The 14,092-nt window shown below is 42.2% G+C and overlaps 1 protein-coding gene across 2 annotated transcripts in view; it reads right to left on the bottom strand.

Moving 5' to 3' along the window:
* TMCC1 (transmembrane and coiled-coil domain family 1) overlaps window positions 1-12,493 on the bottom strand; it is a 225,183-nt gene extending 212,690 nt beyond the window's left edge. For both annotated transcript variants that reach the window (XM_082639390.1, XM_082639391.1), the window contains exon 1: window positions 12,399-12,493. The gene's annotated coding sequence lies outside the window, so the exon portion shown is untranslated. The remainder of the gene's footprint in view (window positions 1-12,398) is intronic.
* Window positions 12,494-14,092: the final 1,599 nt, after the last annotated feature.

Genomic DNA, 14,092 nt, shown 5'->3' with positions numbered 1-14,092 from the left:
CCGCCTGCCGATGCAGGGGACACGGGTTCGTGCCCTGGTCTGGGAAGATCCCACATGCTGTGGAGCGGCTGGGCCCGTGAGCCATGGACGCTGAGCCTGCGCGTCCGGAGCCTGTGCTCCGCAGCGGGAGAGGCCGCAGCAGTGAGAGGCCCGCGTACCGCAAAAAAAACAAACAAACAAACAAAAAAAACTGGGACTGAAGTCTCTCAATATTTAGTTCAAAACTCTACAATATCACACCTCCTCTTGCAAATGATACTGAACCAGACTATAAAATCATATAGCCATATATTATGCTGAAGACAGTGAGCTTTCCCAAACCACACAGTGCCTATGCAGAATGGGAGCAAACAAACTCATCAAAGTCACAACCTCAAGTTGAGGAATAAGGATTCGGACTGCTTCTTCCTGTTACTTTATAAGGTTAACCCAGAGTCCAATGACATTCACCAAGAATGTAAGAAATTAGGGGCTTCCTTGGTGGTGCAGTGGTTGAGAGTCCGCCTGCCGATGCAGGGGACACGGGTTCGTGCCCCAGTCCAGGAAGATCCCACATGCCGCGGAGCAGCTGGGCCCATGAGCCATGGCCGCTGAGCCTACGCGTCCGGAGCCTGTGCTCTGCAACGGGAGATGCCACAACAGTGAGAGGCCCATGTACCGCAAAAAAAAAAAAAAAAGAATATAAGAAATGAGCTTGTTATATTACACATCAAGAAAGTTATTCCTGGGACTTCCCTGGTGGTCCAGTGTTTAAGACTCTGTACTTCCACTGCAGGGGGCACAGGTTCAATCCCAGGGAAATAAGATCCCGCACGCCTCACGGGGCAGCCAAATAAAAATAAAGTTATTACTGAGCTGTGATGACTGCTAGAAAAAAGGAAGAATAGGAGAAAGTAAGATGGAATAAATGAATGAATGAGAACTGAGTTCTACTGAGGAAAGAGTCAGCGTTATAATATGATGTCATACTGCTCTGAGTGCCTAAGTGATGCAATTTTGCAACAGAAGAAAAAAGACATACCTCCTCAAAATCCCAGCACAATGGCTTTCTTTTCTTTGCATAGATGAGGATCAACAGTTGTAATCCAAAATGTTTCCCAAAATTTTATTTTTAAAAAAGACAGAGAAGTAGAAGATCCATATAAAAAGAAATTTAATCTGGGAAGATGGAGACTGTCTTCTAAATCTTATGCTCAAGAGCAGCTGTTCACCAACTGTCAGCATCTTAGTAAAGTGCTAACTGTCGAGTAAAGAGAGTAATACCTGCTGGAACAGAGGAGCTAGAAGAGAGTCTTAAGAGTCTATTACTCTCAAGAGAGTAATACCTGTTGCAACAGAGAAGCTAGAAGAGAAACAAATACTAGTGAATGCAAACATCTGGCTAGCAAACAATTACCAGTTGTTAGTCTGCAAAATTTTTCAGGTTGATATAGTGAACATCAGAAGATCACATGGAGGTAACACAAGTGACCTAGCCCAGTCAGACTGGGGTTATCAATGACATCAGCAATCCAGCTCTCTGATTAATAATAAATAAGCAATAAAGAAAATATAAAAATCTATTTCATGTTTTTTATTGCAAGATGATGGTCATATCATACAACCAAACATAGGCAAATAATATTGCCAAAAACACCAAAGCACTCTAGTGCCTTATAAAACAAATACTGTAGAACTACCAATGCAGATGTCTAAGTCAGCAAAAAATACAGAATAATCATGCAAAAAATACATATTTAGGTCTCACAGAAAAGCAAAGTTAATGTGGAAACTGTGGGACATCAAAGTTAATTTGACACATAGGGTGATTTTGTGTACCCGTTAGGTATCTTACAGAATTTGTTATATTTTGGCAGCAAATTAAGGTGGTAATTCCTAATACCTGCCATATCACCACATTTCTATCAAACTACAAATTATAGAATATATAGAAGGCGGAAATGAAATACAACTGACCCTTGAACAACACGGATTTCAACTGCACAGGTCCACTTATACATGGATTTTTTTATAGTAAATATTACAGTACTACACAGTTCATGGCTGGTCAAATCCGAGGATGCACAGGAACCTTAGATACAGAGGGCCAACTATAAATTATATGTGGATTACTCCTGCACTGCTCAAGGGTCAACTGTACATTGAACGGCATTAACAGCAGATAGGAACAATGCATTAGAAAAGATTAGTGAATGTAAAAACATAACAACAGCAACTATCCAAAATGAAACCTGGAATACAAGACAGAAAAAGAGCAGAGCATCAGTGAGCTATGGGACAAACTCAAGGAGCCTAATGATATACGTATAATTAGAATCTTGGGTGTGTTTGGGAGTGGAGGAAGTTTGAAAAAATAATATACAAAAATTTGCCAAATTTGATGAAGACCATCTACACACAGAGCCAAGAAGCTCAATAAACACCAAGCACAAGAAACATGAAGAAAATGAAAACTCCAACAAGGAATAACCAAAGTCAAAATGCTTAAAATCAGAGATATGGGGGGGAAAATCTTAAAAGCAGCTAGAGGAATACAGAATGGGAGAAAACATTTGAAAATCATATATCTAATAAGTAATTAATATCCAGAATATAGAAAGAATGTCTACAAATCAATGATCATAAAAAAAATCCAATTCAAAATGGGCAAAGGACTTGAAAAGACATTTATCCAAAAATATATGAATGGCCAATTAGCACATGAATGATGCTCAACATAACTTATCAAGAAAACACAAATCAGGGCCTCCCTGGTGGCGCAGTGGTTGAGAGTCCGCCTGCTGATGCAGGGGACACAGGTTCGTGCCCCGGTCCGGGAAGATCCCACATGCCACGGAGTGGCTAGGCCCGTGAGCCATGGCCGCTAGGCCTGCGCGTCTGGAGCCTGTGCTCCGCAACGGAAGAGGCCACAATGGTGAGAGGCCCGCGTACCACACACACACACACACACACACACACACACACACACACACACAAATCAAAACCACAATGAGATACCACCTCATACTCATTAGGATGGCTACTATCCCAAAACAAACCAAACAAACAAAAACAGAAAATAACAAAGTTGGCAAGGATGTGGAGAAACTGGAACCCTTATGCACTGTTGGTGGGAATGTAAAACATTCCACCTTTTCACAGCCGCTATGGAAAACAGTATGGCAATTCTTCAAAATTTAAACACAGCATTACCATATGATCCAGCAATTCCACTTCTGGGTATAAACTCAAGAGAATCAAAAGCAAGATCTGAAATAGATATTTGTACATCTATGTTCACAGCAGCATGAAGCACAATAGCTAAAACATAAAAACAAGCCAAGTGAAAACAAAACAAAGAACCCAAGTGAAAACAAAACAAACAAACAAAACAACCCAAGTGAAAACAACAGATGAATGGATAAGCTAAATGTGGTGTATACCTACAATGGAATATTATTTGGTCTTAAAAAAGGAAGGAAATTCCAACATATGCTACAACATGCATGAACTTTGACAACATTACGCTAAATGAAACAAGCCAGTCACAAAAAGACAAATACTATATGATTCCACTTATATGAAGTACTTAGAGTACTCAAAATCATAAAGACAGAAAGTAGACTGGCAGTTGCCAGGGGCTGGAGGGAGGGGGGAATGGGGAGTTACTGTTTAATAGGTATAGCATTTCAGTTCTGCAAGATGAAAAGGGTTCTGGAAATAGATGGCTGTAATGTTCACAAAATGATATAAATGTACTTAATACCACTGAACAGTACTTAAGATGATTAAGATGGTAAATTTTTTTTTTTTTTTTTTTTTGCGGTACACGGGCCTCTCACTGTTGTGGCCTCTCCCGTTGTGGAGCACAGGCTCCGGACGCACAGGCTCAGCGGCCATGGTTCACAGGCCTAGCCGCTCCGCGGCATGTGGGATCTTCCCAGACCAGGGCACAAACCCGTGTCCCCTGCATCGGCAGGCGGACTCTCAACCACTGCGCCACCAGGGAAGCCCAAGATGGTAAATTTTATGTTATGGTAATTTTACGTTATACCAGAATTTTTAAAAATTGAAAGAAAAATGAAAGGTAGCCAGAAGAAAACAATCACATATTATGTACACAGGGATAAAGACAAGAATGACAGCCAACTTCTTATTGGAAAGAATGCAGGCCAGAAGACAGTGAAGCAACATCTCTAAAGTACTGAAACCAAACAAACAAACAAACAAAAAGACTGCCAGCCTAAAATTCTATATACAGCGAAAACAGCCTCTATAAATCAAGGCAAATTAAAGACTTCTTCAGACATACAAAAATCCATGAAAGGATTCACTGCCAGCAAATCTGCGCCCCAAGAAATGTTAAAAGAAGTCCTTCTTTCAGAAGGAAAATGTACCAGGTAGAAATCTATAACTACAAAGAAAAATGAAGAGCACTGGAAGTGGTAAATAGAATACACATACAGTACTTGACAAAGGCTTTAATTACAATGAGATAGCAGATTCACCTACATTATTAAAATAAAGGGTTAGGGTTAACACTAACAAGATACACATATCATAATACACATATCTTCCAAAATGCCTGTCTTCCAAAATAAAGTACCTTGATTAACCGAACTCATTTCCCATCACACATTTCTGTAAATTACAGAGTCAATATTATCTTTTTTATAAAAAGAAGCCCCAAGGTACAAGTTATTTGTCCAGTAATAGTGAGTCTTTTAGAGAAGTGAAATTAAAATATTCTTGGTTCCAGTCCAGTGTTCTATTACACAAACCCTTTTAAAGGGCCTGCCTACAGAGAGTTCCCTGGAATAAAGTATGATGGCAGTTAATACATAATTCATCTATTTTCCATCATCTCCAGGGAACCCCAAAGTCACTTAGAAGCTACAAAGACAGCAAAAAATGTTCCTTGCTTTCAAGAAGTCTGAAAAACAATATTAGCTTTCAATAAATTGGTCTGGCTACCCCAAATTGGCAAAAGAAGAAAACATTTGCCAAGTCTTCTTGAGGTAAATGAATTTATCAAAGCAAAGGTGTCAAAGCAATAACAGCAAAACAAAGCTTCAGGGTTGGGTGCTGAAACAGGAAAAAGAAAACACTAATATTTAATGCCACTCTATTATAGTCCAAACCTCAGAGGGAATGTGGTTAGTAAGAATAAAACCTCTGTAAAATCACTGATGCCAAACAGACTACAGAATGGGAATCTTGCCTACTATCCCTCTGAATACAAAATGTTAAACACAATTCATACACTCAGATTCCTTGAGACCACAGTCAGATCTTATAATCCAACTTCACAGTGAGTGAATCTCACTCTCAGAAAGACTAAATGGTACACAACATAATTCAGGATATTCCTCTAACAGAATTCTAGGGGAAAGCTACTGCTGTTACCCTATCTGGACCAACATTCTTTACTCTGTAAAGACAAAAGGAAAATTATGTGATTTCATAATGAATATCATGCCAAGAGAAAGTAACATTCTTTCAGCACCTTACTCCAAGTAAGCCATCAGGTAACTATCCTCTTAATATAAAAATAAAATTTATCAAAAGAAATATTATTAGTTATAAACCCAAGAGAATTTAAAACATATGTTCAAACAAAAACTTATACACAAATGTTCATAACAGCATTATTCATAATTGCCAAAAAGCGAAAACAATGCAAATGTCCATCACTGATGAATGAATCAACAAAATGTGATCTATCCATACAATGAATTATTATTCAGCCATAAGAAAGACATTAAGTACTGAAACATGCTACAACATAGATGAACCTTAAAAACATTAAGTAAAAGAGGGCTTCCCTGTTGGCACAGTGGTTAAGAATCCGCCTGCCAAGGCAGGGGACATGGGTTCGATCCCCGGTCCGGGAAGATCCCACGTGCTGTGGAGCAACTAAGCCCGTGCACCACAACTACTGAGCCTGCACTCTAGAGCCCGCGCTCCGCAGCAAGAGAAGCCACCTCCATGAGGAGCCCGCGCACAGGAACGAAGACCCAACACAGCCAACAAAAAATAAATAATAAAAATAAATTTTTAAAAAACTAAGTAAAAGAAGCCAGAAACAAAAGGCCATATGTTATATGATTTCATTTAAATGAAATGTACAGAACAGACAAACCAATAGGGACAAAAATCAGACTAGTGATTGCCAGAGGATGAGGAAAGGAACTGCTTAACGGATATGAGGTTTCATCTTGGGATGATGAAAATATTCTGGATCTAGACAGTGGTGGTGGTGGTGGCTGCACAACATTGTGAATGTACTAAAAGCCTCTGAACCACACATTTTAAATGGTGAAAATGATGAATTTTATGTTACATGAATTTTACGTCAATAGAAAAAAAGAAGTATGTTTCTAAGTGTTAGTTATCTAGTACCTGTATCTCTCACTACTTAACAAAATGCTGTGTTCATAAAAATCTTTCAAAAACACTTTTTTAAAATTTAATGTACTGACATTCTAGAAAAGAATAGAGACAGTACACACACAGTGGTTGTCAGGGGCTGGTGAGGAGGGAGTTAAATAGGTGAGGCACAAGTGTTTTAGAGCACTGAAACTACTCTATATGACACTGTAATGGTGAATATAAGATATTAAAAGTTTGTCAAAACCCACAGAACTTTAAAGCACAAAGAATAAACCTTAATGTGTGCAAATTTTGAAACAATCATTTGAGAGATAAAGAGATCTCAGCATGGAATGCAGAATGCAATAAAACAATCTAAATCTATTACACATATGAAACAACCTCATTTGGGGGTGGAGGAATAAGGTGCTGACCCCTAAGTAATGCTGGAAATAAGTGGAGTCTATCAGTCTAAATGCAAAAGGAACTATCCATAAGCACTGTGCTCTAGTTGATAAAGTGTTTTCCCACAGGGGGACAGATTAACAATTCTCAAACCACTTCACATGAATACTGGAACTGAAGAATTAAGTAAATGGATGTCAGAGGGTGGGAGCCAGGTTTCTCACTGGTGGAGTGGAAGAGGTTACAATGATCCATGTGGTGAGGAATTAGCGTTGGAAATGTAAGTATGAATTCATGTTTAGCTTAAAAGACAAATGGCTACATACAGAAATATTTATAGACATGTGTATATACACAGCTTAATATATACACCCATCTCCTTGCTCTGTCACTCAGAGTGCCTAGAAGCAACAACACTCTGGTAGCAACCAGCATATCTAGCACCCAAATTTTGGTTTCAAATACCATTTTCCAACACAAGGAACTAGAGCTCCTTAGAAAAATGACTGTACGACTGAGGCATGACATATAAAAGATGAGCCTGAAGCATTTTATGTTGCCAAAAAGAAAGTACTCACACACAAAGGGGAGGGATACAGGAGCCAACTGAAAGGGCTCCCAGTGGCCAAAGCTGGACAATTTGAGCAATGATATTTATGTAGATACTCTACCTTTAAGGAGGTAGAGCATAACTCATCACTCACCAAGTGTGGGCTACGCATAGTAACTTTCTTCCAGAGTACAGTATAGAAAGGGAGGCACAAAAGGGTAGCTTTACAGTGGAGAAAACAAACACTAGCACAAGTTAAGTGATCAAGGTTAACAGTAACACTGATAAGTCATATGTACTCTTGATATGTGATGAGAATGGCACTTTACCTCTGCGGTCTTCCTTCCAAAATCATATTACATCAGTCTAACCATTAGAAAAACATCAGACGAATGTCCAATTGAAAGACATTCTACAAAAATACCTGATCAGTTACCTTCAAAATTGCCAAGGTCACTAAAAACAAGGAAAGTCTGATATATTGCCTCAACCAAGAGAAGCTAAGGAGACATGACTATTAAATGTAATGTGGCATCCTGAATGGGATCCTGGAACACAAAAAAGGACATTAAAGAAAAAACTGTGGGGCCTCCCTGGTGGCGCAGTGGTTGAGAGTCCGCCTGCCGATGCAGGGGATACGGGTTCGTGCCCCGGTCTGGGAGGATCCCATATGCCGCGGAGCGGCTGGGCCCGTGAGCCATGGCCGCTGGGCCTGCGCATCCGGAGCCTGTGCTCCGCAACGGGGGAGGCCACAACAGTGAGAGGCCCGCATACCGCAAAAAGAAAAAAAAAAAAAAAAAACTGTGGAACTCTGAATAAAGTATAGACTTAGTAATAATGCATCAATATTTATTAATTGTGACATATGTAGCACACTAATGTAAGATGTTAATAATTGGGTGTGGGAAACTGGGTGTGGGATAGACAGGAACTCTCTGTACTATCTTTACAATAATTCACTAAATCTAACACTGCTCTAAATAAAACATTTATTTTTAAAGTTTAATTTTATAAAGTTGTAAACATTTATACATGGTCTTGGCCCTCAAGAAGCTTGTTGTCTCATTGTGAGGTAAGATACATGCTCATGAAAGAAGTATAAAATACAAAAATAAGAAAATATTAAATTGAGAAATACAGATAAAAGTATTTAGGAAGATAGAGAAGGTCTAGAAGTATACGGGAAAACTTCATCAAGGGGGTAAAACTTAAGTTTGTACCTTAAAATGTACTTCAGGGTACCAAAGTATAAAAGAACGATGATAAATTGGTACACTTACAAGAAACAGAAGGGTGAAGAAACAAGGAAAAACTAAAAGAAATGAAAGTATTTAGCCCTGAAAAGTGAAGACTTAAATAAAAGGCATAGAGCGGTGTTCAAATACTTTAAGGGTCATGTAGCAGAACTAACAGAGTTACATCATATGCCCATTTAACTTACTAGCTGACCTCTGGTAAAATGTGACCAACACTCAAGGACAAAGAGAGTGACAGCTGCTCTACAGAGCCACAACAGGAAATGCCAATTTGGAAAGACAGGAAGCAGGTGGCCAAGTTCTTCTCTACAACTTTCAAAGGACAGTGTGCATGTGAGCTCAATGAAGCAGAAACTTAGATTCAAATCCTGCAAACATTTATTGACCACTTACCACGTGCCAGGTGCTTCCATATATATTATCTCATTTAATATTCATAACATATCGATAAACATTTATTAATGTTTTGTATTTATACATTAAGAGCCTTAATGTACAAATACAATAAAATTAATCCTGCAAGAGAGCAGGAACACATTAAAATTCTCCACCATCCCCCACTCTCTGATAAGCATTTGATGGCTCTTAAAAGGCAAAATTTTTTTGAAGGCCTACATATCTACATAATTTTCTCCCTCTTGCTCCTTCCTTCAGTCAAGCTTAGTGGCTCTCAGTCTGTAAAATGCTTAAGAACTAAATAATTATATATGCAAAAACATGCACACTATGCTTTTTAAACAATTTAAGGGATTTTCAAGTACAGTTTTCATCTTATGTAATTTTTGTCTCAAGCACTGACTCTAGAGCCAAATCCTGTGGATGAGGTGCAGCCCCACCTCAGGCTTATTCCATGGGCACTGTAAGGCAGCATCAGGGAAAGGAGGTAGAGAGGTTGACTCTTACTGCAACATGAAGAAGAACATTCTAACAACAATCAGAGCTATCTAAAAATGGCACGGGCTACCTCAAAGTAATGAATTTTCTGTCATCAAAGGTGTTCAAACAGAGGCTGAAAAATCACTGAGAACATCTGAGAAGAGAGCAATTGGGTAAGAAGCTAAAATCTCTTCCAAATCTTAGATTCTATAATGGGAAGACTTTTAAAACCTGACAGGCAGGCAATCTAGCTGAGAACAACAAAATGAAGAAAGACACCAAGGCAAGAATGACATGGTATGTGGAAAAGCCCAATGCTGGGGAAACACAGAAGCTCATTTCCATCAGCAGATGTCTGTATTTGCTATTTCATCTGCCAGGAAAGCTCTTCCATCTCTTAGGCCACAGCTCAAACATCTTCTCCTCACTGAGGCCTCCCCACCACCCCCACCAGTCACTCACTTGTCACATCAGCTTGTTTTATTTTCTTCATGGTTCACATTAGGAGTCAGCAAACTTTTTCTTTAAAGGGCCAGACCACAGGCCAAATCCAGCTTGCCCCATGTTTTTGTATGGCCTATGAGCTAAGAATGGTTTTTACATTTTTAAATGGTTGAAAAAAATCCAAAAGCAGAATTCAAACATTTTGTGACACGGGAAAACTGTACGAAATTAAAATTTCAACGTCCAAAGTTTAATGAGAACACAGACACACTCGTTTATGTACTGTACTGCCTGTGGCTGCTTTTGCACTAAAACAAGGCAGTTGAGTAGCTGCAACAGAGACTGTATGGCCCATAAAGCCTAAAATAGTTAGTCTCTGGTCTTTTACAGAAAAAGTTTGCTAATCACTGATTTGTAGCATTACCTGAAATTATCTCTATTTGCTTCTTTGCTAGCCTCATTCTCACACACACAGAATAAAGCTCCATGAGGGCAGGGACTCTGCCCCTCACTGCCACTCAGGACTCACCTAGAAAAAATCCTAGAACAAAATAAGGGCTCAACAAATACTTGAGCGATAAATTAATGAGTGATCCATAAATGCCACTCCGAGGAGTTCAAACTTAAGCCTTCAGCCATTATAGGTTTTGTACATATATGACAGGCAAAAAAAAAAGGGGAAATATTCCAGTAGAGGGGAGCAAAGAGTTTAAAGTAATGGTGGTCATCAATTAGTCCAGGTCATTTGGTTTCTTCATCAAATTGTACAGGTTTTTTGTGCTCATAAAAGATTCTCTCAACTACTGTCAGGTGTCACAACACTGTCAGCTGATTGTGCTTCTGTTTATCATAAGATGCAAATACTCTGAGAAATCTCATTTCCTACACCTGGTACACAGCAGCCACACCATGCCAAAGCTTTACAAGTACTCATAATTTTAATAGATCTAGATCATGTGCTAATGAATTTTTAATATCTGAATCCTTCCTATGCTGATCATCAATCTGTTCTGTAAGCAGCTGAAAACTCTTCAGAAATTAAAAGGTTACCGCCCACAGACCAGAAGCAGCTTTATAATCTTTCTATACTAGCCAGCGAGTGGGTGTGTGATTTCAAAAAAAATACAAGCCAACTCTGTCGGTAGAGGACAAGGTATTATTGCATTAAAATCCCACCCATAAGCATCATTTGTTACACGACACTAGTAAAACTACCACCTACTCATAATCCAAGTCTCACTCTTCTAATACAAGTGGAGGAAAAAAATGTATCTACCTCCTGGAGGAATCTTGTCATTAACACATTAACATTTTCATAAGGTTCTCTCCTTCCGGGCTTTGCAACAATTTCTATACACAGGTACTTCAAAGGATTTGGTTTAGTCAATAACTTCCAAATGTAAGATACTGGTCAGACGGCAAAAACAAGTCAAAGTTTTGCTTTATTCTAAAGCAGCTACCTGCTTTTTAATTTAGGAATTCAGACCTTTGATAGAGATGCTTATGGTACAGGTACCTCTGATAAGTATGTCAGACTTAACAGCAACCATTTTGGATTAAGACAAGTGTGTGTTCATCTTCCTTTCCTCTATGACAAGTCAGGATGAAAAGGCAGCCTGCAAAAGCACTGGCTAAGATCTACCAAGACTAATGTGTAAGGTGTCACCAAAGAAGAGGGGGGAAATCAGCCAACAGGTTAAGTGGGCTGCTTCAAGAAACTACTGCAGATTCACCTGGGGGATGTTCACCATCAATGTTAGGGATGAACCAAACCAACCCCTGGGCAAACACTACACACACCTTTGCTTAAGCTGAAAAAGCTGGGGTCTGCAAGCTATAAATGGATCTCTGGCCCTTTAGAGAAGGTGCAACTCACTGAGCCCCTCTTCCCTTCCTAAAAGGGTTAATAAAAGACACCTGGGACCAAGCCCAGCCAGCCCAGACTAGCATCCCACCGCGCACCACCAATTCTCCCCGTTCCCAGAACTGCCGGCTCCCTCCTCCCCTCAAACAACAAGTTCAAAATCAAAACAAAAGGTGCAAAACTGCTTTCAGGTGGCAGCGGCTAAGCCCCAGTGGCCAACTTCTAGGGACGCCAGGGCGAGCGAGGGCTCGTAGGATCCCCGACCCCCCTACAGCCAGCTCCCAGACAGTCCTTCGGGCCTCGGCCCACCTCCTCACACGCCCCTCCCTCCCCGCGGCCCTGGATGAGGTGCTGGGAAGGGGGCGAGGCGAAGGGGAGGGGAGAGAAACCCCAGGGTCGAAATGACAGCGGAACGGGCCGGGAGAGGAAAGAGGCCCGGAGGGATGCTGGGGGTCGAGCCCTAGGCCCAGGGCTTCAGCCCCTAACGGTGGCGACCAAGGGTCCGACCCGCGCCAGGCCGCGAGCGGGAGGCCCGGGCCGCGTCGGCGGCGCCGCCCGGCCACGCTCCCCTCACGACTCTCCCCTCCCGGGCCACAGGGGCCGTGAGGGGCCGCGGCCGCCGCCAGCGTCGGAGGCGGGGGCACTCACTCACCGGCACGGAGGGGAGGAGCAGCCGGCGTCTCCGCCAGCGCCGTCGCTCGCGCTCAAGCACCGGCTCCTGCCGCTGCGGCCGCCGAGCCCGGTCCATCCCCCCCCAACCACCCCCCTCCCGGCCCTCCCCCCGCGCCGCCTCAGCCGCCTCAACCGCCGCCTCCGCTGCCGCCGCAGTCGCCACAGCCACCTCAGTCCCAGCACGGGAGCGCGAACCGGCGCGAGGAGGCGAGAGCGCGCGCCCGCCGCCGCCGCCGCCACCCACAACCTCCGCCCCCGGCACGCGGCGCACGCGCGAGGCGGCGGGTGCGCGCACGCTGCAGGGGGGACGGCCCCGAAAGACGTGGCCCCGCCCACCCACGCGGTCGCGGGGTCCTGGGCTGTTCCGCTGCAGGTTAGTTTTTCACAGCCAAATCTCTAGAAGCCGAGTTCCTCTGTCCTGGCTCCGCTTTCTGAGAGAGAAGGGCCAGGGCAGCTCAGGTGTGAGCGGATTTCTGACCGCCGCTCCCGGTCCCTCACCTGTTCTGCTTATCTTCAATCATAAGGCCTTCTTTCCTCCTCGGATCCAGCAGGTGTTCGGCCGCTGCTGGCAGGGGCTTATTACTATTTCACGTCCGCTTTTACCACTCAAGGGAACACAAGCAGCCATCAGCCTATCCCTTTATTACTGCATTTTCCTAATTCATTTATTCGTTCATCGCTTATGTATTGAGGCTCCTTCCGTGTGCTAGGCCCTGTATGAGTTACTGGAAGTACAACGTGGGGATAGAGTCATGAACTTAGAACCCGTGGAGAAGGAAAACGTTAAAGGGAGAATCACAAAAACTTAAAATTTGCTAATAGTAAAATCTCTTCTGAGAGGTGCATGGTGCTAAGAGAGCCTGTATTAGGGGGAGGAAGGAAGGAGATTGATTCAGGCAAGGATTTTCCGGCCGGAATCTGAAGGCTGACTTGGAAGGACTTAATTATGTCCAAGGGATGAGAGCTTGGCGTGGCCGGAATGGGGCACTGAACGTGGAGTGGAGTGTGAGTCGGGGCAGGGGACCAGTTAGGAGGCTGCCTTAACAGTCAAAGCAAGGTAGACTGATGGTAGAGAAGAGTCCTTTTTAGGGAGTATAATGGACAGGACTTGATAGATTGATGATGATTGAGGCCAAGGAGGTGGCAAAGTTGACTGTTAGATTTGAGGTTGGTGGGGATGCATCTGTAGATCTCAGGAGCTCTTGAAGGAGGCCGTTGAGGAAAGTAACTCAGAATGGATGATAAACGTAAAAGCTAAAACTATTAAGTAAATTTCTAGAAAAAAACATAGAGAAAAAAGTCTTTGTGATTTTGACATAGGCAAAGATTTCTTAGGACACAAAAAACGTGAACCGTAAAAGAAATGATGCATAAGTTGAACTTAATCAAAATTTTAAACTTTTGTTCTTTGAAAGACACCATAAAGAAAATGAAAAGGCAAGCCATAGATGGCAGGGGGGATTTGGAGTACAATATATTTGACAAAAAACTTGAATCCAGAATATATAAAGAACTCTTTATTTATTTTATTTTTTTTTTTTTGCGGTATGCGGGCCTCTCACTGCTGTGGCCTCTCCTGTTGTGGAGCACAGGCTCCAGACACGCAGGCTCAGCGGCCATGACTCACGGGCCCAGCTGCTCCGCGGCATGTGGCATCCTCCCGGACCGGGGCAT

Source organism: Mesoplodon mirus (assembly GCF_964341445.2).
Source record: "Mesoplodon mirus genome assembly, chromosome: 12".
NCBI lineage: Eukaryota > Metazoa > Chordata > Mammalia > Artiodactyla > Ziphiidae > Mesoplodon > Mesoplodon mirus.
Note: the sequence above shows the minus strand (reverse complement) of the source record. Positions and strands in the feature narration are given on the sequence as shown.